Here is a 7352-nt window from a genome sequence, read left to right as displayed (position 1 = left end):
AAACCATCAAGCCAAAGGAAAGCTCTCAAATTATCTATGTAAGTTGGAGATTCTTCTCTTTTCTATTCTTTTTATGGTTTTTTATGATTTTTGTCTTCTCTAAATTAAAAATGATGTTATGCCTTATTTGCAAAAAGGCATTCCTCTCTCTTCTCTAGTAAATCCAACTATTCTTTATCCTAGATGAATGATTAATGAATAAAATAAAGTTTTTCATAATATTTCTCTTAAATAAGTAGAAAAATGTTTACTTTAGAATAATTAAAACACTTTTGGTGCACTTTTAATTAATTTTAGAGACTTAAAAATTGAAAAATGGTCAGCCATACAAAGGAGGTTATGGTAAAATTTTTAAAAAATTTAGAAATAAGTATTATCTTTTATTATTCTAAAAGAGTAATCCTTATGGTTTCTATATTCGAAAGTATCATTTTCATGCATAGAAGATGCATTTTGATTATTTGTATAAAAGAAATTTAGTTTTATTTGTATAAAAGTATTACTTTTATTATTATTGATTTTTATGCATAAAAGTATGAAAGATTATTTTTATTATTATAAAAGTGTTACTTTTATCATATTTGATTTTCATGCATAAAAGTATGCATAAAAGATTATTTTTTAATTATAAAAGTGTTACTTTTATCATAAATGATTTTATGCATAAATTAGATGCATAAAAGAAATTCTTTTATATTTAAAAGAGTGATTTTCATCATAAATGATTGTATGCATAAACATATGCATAAAAGATATTTTTATAAATTAAAAGAGTGTTTTTTATCATAAATGATTTGTATGCATCATATGCATAAAAGATTTTTTTTATATTAAAAGAGTGATTTTCATCATAAATGATTTGTATGTATATACATATGCATAAAAGATATTTTTATATATTAAAAGAGTGATTTTTATCATAAATAATTTATATGCATAAAAGATATTTTTTTATATTAAAAGTGTGATTTTTATCATAAATGATTTTATGCATAAATTAGATGCATAAAAGAAATTCTTTTATAGTGATTTTCATCATAAATGATTGTATGCATAAACATATGCATAAAAGATATTTTTTTTATATTAAAAGTCTGATTTTTATCATAAATGATTTCATGCATAAATTAGATGCATAAAAGAAATTCTTTTATAGTGATTTTCATCATAAATGATTGTATGCATAAACATATGCATAAAAGATATTTTTTAATATTAAAAGTGTGATTTTCATCATAAATGATTTTATGCATAAGAAAAATTCTTTTATTCTAAAAGTCTAATTCCTACTAAATTGGATTTATGCATGGAAAGATGCATAAAGAATTTATTTTAACCCAAAAGAGTTATTCTTATCAATTTTGATTTTATGCATGGAAAGATGCATAAAGAATTTGTTTTAACCCAAAAGAGTTATTCTATAGAAAGATGCATAAAGAAATCTATTATTAGTTCAAAAGAGTTATTCTCATCAATTTTGATTTTATGCATAGAAAGATGCATAAGAAATCTATTATTAGTTCAAAAGAGTTATTCTCATCAATTTTGATTTTATGCATAGAAAGATACATAAAGAAATCTATTTTTAGTTCAAAAAAGTTATTTTCATCAATTTTGATTTTATGCATGAGAAGATACATAAAAGATTGAATTATAATTCAAAAGTGTCATTCTCATTTAAAATAAATTTATGCATAGGAAGATGCATAAAAGATTGATTTTTATTTTGAAAGTGTTATTCTCCTTAAAATGAAATTTATGCATAAATAAATGCGTAAAGAAATTTTATATTAAAAATAAGAATTCTCTTGCATTCTATAATATGAGGATGTGAAACGAATCAGATAGATGAAAATGAACGAGGAATAGTTGTAGATGTATGTATGTGAAAGAATGGATGTATTTATATGTATGTGAAAGAGTGGATGTAGATGTATGAATGTGAGTGGGGATGTGAAGGTATGAATGTGGATGTGGAAATGGAAGTATGGATGTGAATGTGTGATGTGGATGTATGAATGTGAATGTGGATGTGAATGTATGAATGTGAATGGGGATGTGAATGTATGAAGGTGGATGTGGAAATGGATGTATGGATATGGATGTGAAAATGGATGTATGGATGTGGATGTAGATGTATGAATGTGGATGTATGGATGTGGATGTAGATGTATGAATGTGAGTGGGGATGTGAAGGTATGAATGTGGATGTGGAAATGGAAGTATGGATGTGGATGTGGATGTGGATGTATGAATGTGGATGTAGATGTGGATGTATGAATGTGAATGGGGATGTGAATGTATGAAGGTGGATGTGAAAATGGATGTATGGATGTGGATGTGGATGTATGAATGTGAATGTGGATGTGAATGTATGAATGTGGATGTGAAAATGGATGTATGGATGTGGATGTGGAAATGGATGTATGGATGTGGACGTGGATGTATGAATGTGGATGTGGATGTGGATGTGGATATATGAATGCGAATATGTATGTGAATGGATATGAAGTCGATATGAACGAATGAATGAGATGAGATGTCATGTGAATCAGAATGTGAAATGAATAATATAATATGTGAATGAATGAGATGTAATGAGAAATGGATGTGATGAGACATAATGTAAGTTAAGAAAGATAGAAATAGATGTTATGTGAAGTGAATGAATCTGATGAGATGCGATGGAAAATGATGTATCTGGTCAAGAATGGATACATTTATGAATTGGATTTGGGTTAAGTAATATGGATTGATGTGGAACAAACTGGAAAGATGTGAATTCAATATAGAAACTGTATTTGTGTCCTATTTGTAAATGATTGTTTTATGTCAAGAATGCTGGGGAAGCATTTTGACCGTCTTGTGATTAAGGTCGTGGAGACCTAACTGATAAAGTTGCAACTGCTACTACGGAGAGTCAATGGAGGACATCTCGCGTAGCAAGGTTAGCCGAGGTCTTGACTAGTCTCGGTTCGATGTAAATGGTGAGCTTCCGGTACGGTGGATGAGGGACCACAGAAGCGGCCTATGAGTGAAGCGCTAGGTGACCTGCGAAGGATCCTAGAGGGTTCTAACCATATGGTGCTCGGGCTCTGGGTCGCCGAAGATACCCACACGTGCGTCATGGAAGATATTGGAACAAGGAGTAAGAGTTATTTTTTGAAATCGGGCATGGATCTGGTTGATTGACGTTGCTGGTTCTCAACGGATGAGTCCATGGCTCTTTTATATGGATCTGCTGTTGGTTGATCTTGCTGATCTTCAACGGATGAGTCCATGGCTCTTTTATATGGATCTGTTGGTTGATCTTGCTGATCTTCAACGGAGATTCCATCTTGATTTTTATAAGTGATTATATTGCCGGGTACTATGGTCTAGGAACTATTGAAAAGGCCCCTGAGTGGGCAGGTGGTGAGCGTTCTGGTTGCCAATGATGCCATAAATACTCCAATGAAGGAATGATTGGAAACAAGGACTCGTGCACGTGTATATCTGTGTGTACACGTTCAAGTGTATATCTGTGTGTACACGTTCAAGTGTATATCTGTGTACAGGTTCAAGTGTTTGCATGCATGCATATTTTCATGTGTATGTCTGTGTTTGTTGTGCGTGTGTGTGTGTGTGTGTAAGCATGGGAGTGTGTGTGCAATATGTGTGTCATGTGCACTTGTGTGTGTACACGCATGTGCCTGTGTGTGATTGTGTATGTACATATGTGGGTGTGTGTATACACATGTGCACGTGTGTGATTGGGTGTGTGTCAATTTTGTGTACATGTGTGAGAGTCTATGTACACGCATGTGCCTGTGTGTGATTGTGTATGTACATATGTGGGTGTGTGTATACACATGTGCACGTGTGTGATTGGGTGTGTGTCAATTTTGTGTACATGTGTGAGAGTCTATGTGCATGCACCTATATGTATACACATGTTTGTCTCTGTGTGCACACGCACAAGAGAGTGTGGGTGTACATCTATGTGATTGTGTATGGATGCACGTGTGTATATGCATGCATGTGTGTGCATGCACACATGCATGCGTGCGTGTAATACGTGCATGTATGTGTATATGTGCAGGCCCGAGTGTGCATGCATGTGTATGTATGTGTGTGTTGTGTGTGTGTGCAAGTGTGTGCATGTGTATGTATGTGTATGTATGTGTGTGTTGTGTGTGTGTGTGCATGCAAGCATGCAGGATGTGTATGCCTTTATGTGTATATGCATAATGTGCACACATGTGTGGGTATGTGTGCACATGCATGCATGTGTGTGTCAAGTGTGTGCACGCCAACTATGTGTGCCTTTATGTGTCAATAGTGTGTGTGCACGCATGTCTGTGTGAGTGCATCCTCATCTATTAAAGCCTTAATGAAGACAATTCACATTACCCTCATGCTGAGACTATGTGTATCGACTCTATTTGTGCACGTGTATGATTGTGTGTGTCGACAATCACATGTGTGCATGCACCATGTGTGTTTGTATGTGCGTGTGCCTATATATATGCACGTGTGTGTGACTTTGTGTGCTCGTATGCAAGAGAGTGTGTGCGTATATTTATGTGCATGTGTGTGTGGATGCACGCATGTATGTGTATGTGTGCATGTGCGCTTATGTGTACATGCATACATGCATGTGTGTGTGTACACTCGAGTGTGTGCATGCACGTGTATCTGTGTTGTGCGTGTGTGCATGTAGCGAGTGTGTATGTGCGTTATGTACACGTGTGGGTGTGTGTGCACATATGTGCATGTGGGTGATTGGGTGTCGATTGTGTGTGTGTACATGACTTTGTGTACGTAGTCATGTGTGCATGCATATGCAAGTATGCTTGTGTGTGTCTATGCATGTATGTGTATGTGAGTGTGCATGAGTGCGTACAATGTGTGTGTACACATGCAAGAGTGTGTTCATATGTGTGTCAGTACACGTGTGTATGTGTATGCGTGCATGTATGTAGAATTTTTGTTAAGAAAATTTGGTTATTGCTTTTACTTTTTTTCCATTAGTGGAGATGTGTAATGAGGTAAGCTCACCTATTATATCCTCAAATAGATGCACTATACATATAAGGATGGGGTGTTCTATTTTTAACAATGATAATGAGGTGAGCTCACCTATTATATCCTCAAATAGATGCACTATACATATAAGGATGGGGTGTTCTATTTTTAACAATGATAATATAGAGAAAAAGAGATAGATTTTCATCATATAAGTGACCTCCCTACATCACTACCCCCTCTTTACACTAAAATTCGAATTTGAAATGAAATAATTTGATAAAGCTTGTCTTGCACTCTTTAACTCTCCCTTCTTACACATGACAGCCACAGAGTGGCACATGGATGAATGCTATGTGACAAGGGAAAAATAGTGAGAGTAATAGTGCAGGATGGAGAAATACCATACAAGCATACACCTTATATAGGTAGGTCCTTACCCGTACCCTTATGTTATTTTTTTGGGAAACTGTTATTACAGCCCCCCAGTTGGTCTTGTTCTGCCCGAGAGGAAATCAAACCCAAGCACCCAAACCCTAGCTAGCAAACTTAAAATCCCTATTAGTTGCACTAAAACACTCTTGTGACAACTCTCGTGACAATTTTGGATTGCCTTTGTAAACATTAACCCTAAAGTATAGGGGTGGTAAGAGAAGATTCCCAAAACCTTACCACTCTTGCCAATCCGATAGAAGCTTAAGAATTGAACTAGTATAAGAAAGAATTTGCTAAGGTGATCTTAGTCGATTGGTGGAGAATCAAGATTTAAGTTGTCCTTCACACATTCCTTATACAAGCTCCAATCTATTCATGAAATGTGAATTTGCTAACGTGATCTCAATCTATTGGTGGAGAATCAGATTTAAGTTGTCTTCACACATTCCTTATATCAACACAAAGCTGCTCATGAAGTTGTATAAGAAAGAATTTGCTAACGTGATTTAAGTCTATTAGTGGAGAATTGAGATTTAAGCTCTCCTTCACACATTCCTTATACAAGCTCTAAGTTGTTGATGAAGTGTGAATCGAGCCATGGTCCTAATAATCAAAATCAAAACTAGGGACAGATAATTTATTGAGTGTTTGAGATCTAACCAAGCAAAAATATCACTAGGAAAACTATTCTTTTTCCATCATCAGAGTCAATTATGAAAAACAAGTTGCAAATTACTATTCATTTTTGCAAATGGCATCTTGCCACTTTTTATATTTTTACCATTCATTTGCATAATTGTTGCAATTGTTGGGGGGAGAACTGTGGGCTCTAAACCATTCTCTCCCCAAAAGGTATAGGTACGATTTTCCCTATGCTCAAGAGGTGGGCTCATACATTTTCACAAGCATTTCTTTTTCATCTAAATTTAATCCCTCTTTAAAAAAATCTTGAAAAATATGGGCATCAAACCTTTTTTTGATGTTTTCTAAAGCATGCAAGTGAGGCTCCTTCCAAAGGTATAAGTGCTATGTAGGGCCAAGCTATATTGTAAACATTAACTATACTTTCAGAAAGTTCCAAAGGTATAAGTGCTATGCATGTAAGACCAAGCTACATTGTAAACATTAACTATACTTTCAAAAAGTCCCAAAGGTATAAGTGCTATGCAAGACCAAGCTACATTATAAACATTCATTATACTTTTAGAAAGTCCCAAAGGTACAAGTGCTATGCAAGACCAAGCTACATTGTAAACATTAACTATACGTTCAGAAAGTCACTTATGGTCATTTTGAGTAACTATTATCACTTCAAAAGAAGACAAAATAATGCAATAAAATCCGTTAAAATACATGAGATTCAATTATTCACAAAATCATCTAAAATTGTCTGATCCCAAGCTACATTGTAAACATTGAATATAATTTCAAAAAGTCACTTATGATCATTTTGAGAATTATTGTCACTTAAAAAGAAGACAAAATAATGCAATAAAATCCATTAAAATACATGAGATTCAATTATTCACAAAATCATCTAAAATAGTCTAATCCCAAGCTTAGATCACTAACGCACTTTATCAAGAGTGCATTGATTGGAGCCAATCCCACCAAGTCCCAATTATGTCCTACATAAGGCAAGGCCAATAATGACATTCTTATATATAAAAACTTAAACTTGTTAAAATAATTCTTTAAAAGGTGGCCATTGGACTAATGATGTGGCACTTGACACGTCCATGTAAGCATGTGGCATGGACATGGACATGGACATACATGCTATCATGTGCACCATGGACATACATGCTATCATGTCCATGTTGCTCGAGACATTTACATGCTCAATGTTATCTTGGTGTGGTTTGCATGGCCTTGGATTATCCATATGGTATGTACATGTGGAGATGGAC

The sequence above is a fragment of the Cibotium barometz genome, chromosome 53, assembly GCF_041138505.1.
Source record: "Cibotium barometz isolate CiBa-2024 chromosome 53, ASM4113850v1, whole genome shotgun sequence".
NCBI lineage: Eukaryota > Viridiplantae > Streptophyta > Polypodiopsida > Cyatheales > Cibotiaceae > Cibotium > Cibotium barometz.
The sequence above is the reverse complement of the archived record's forward strand: the minus strand, read 5'-3'. Positions refer to the sequence as shown.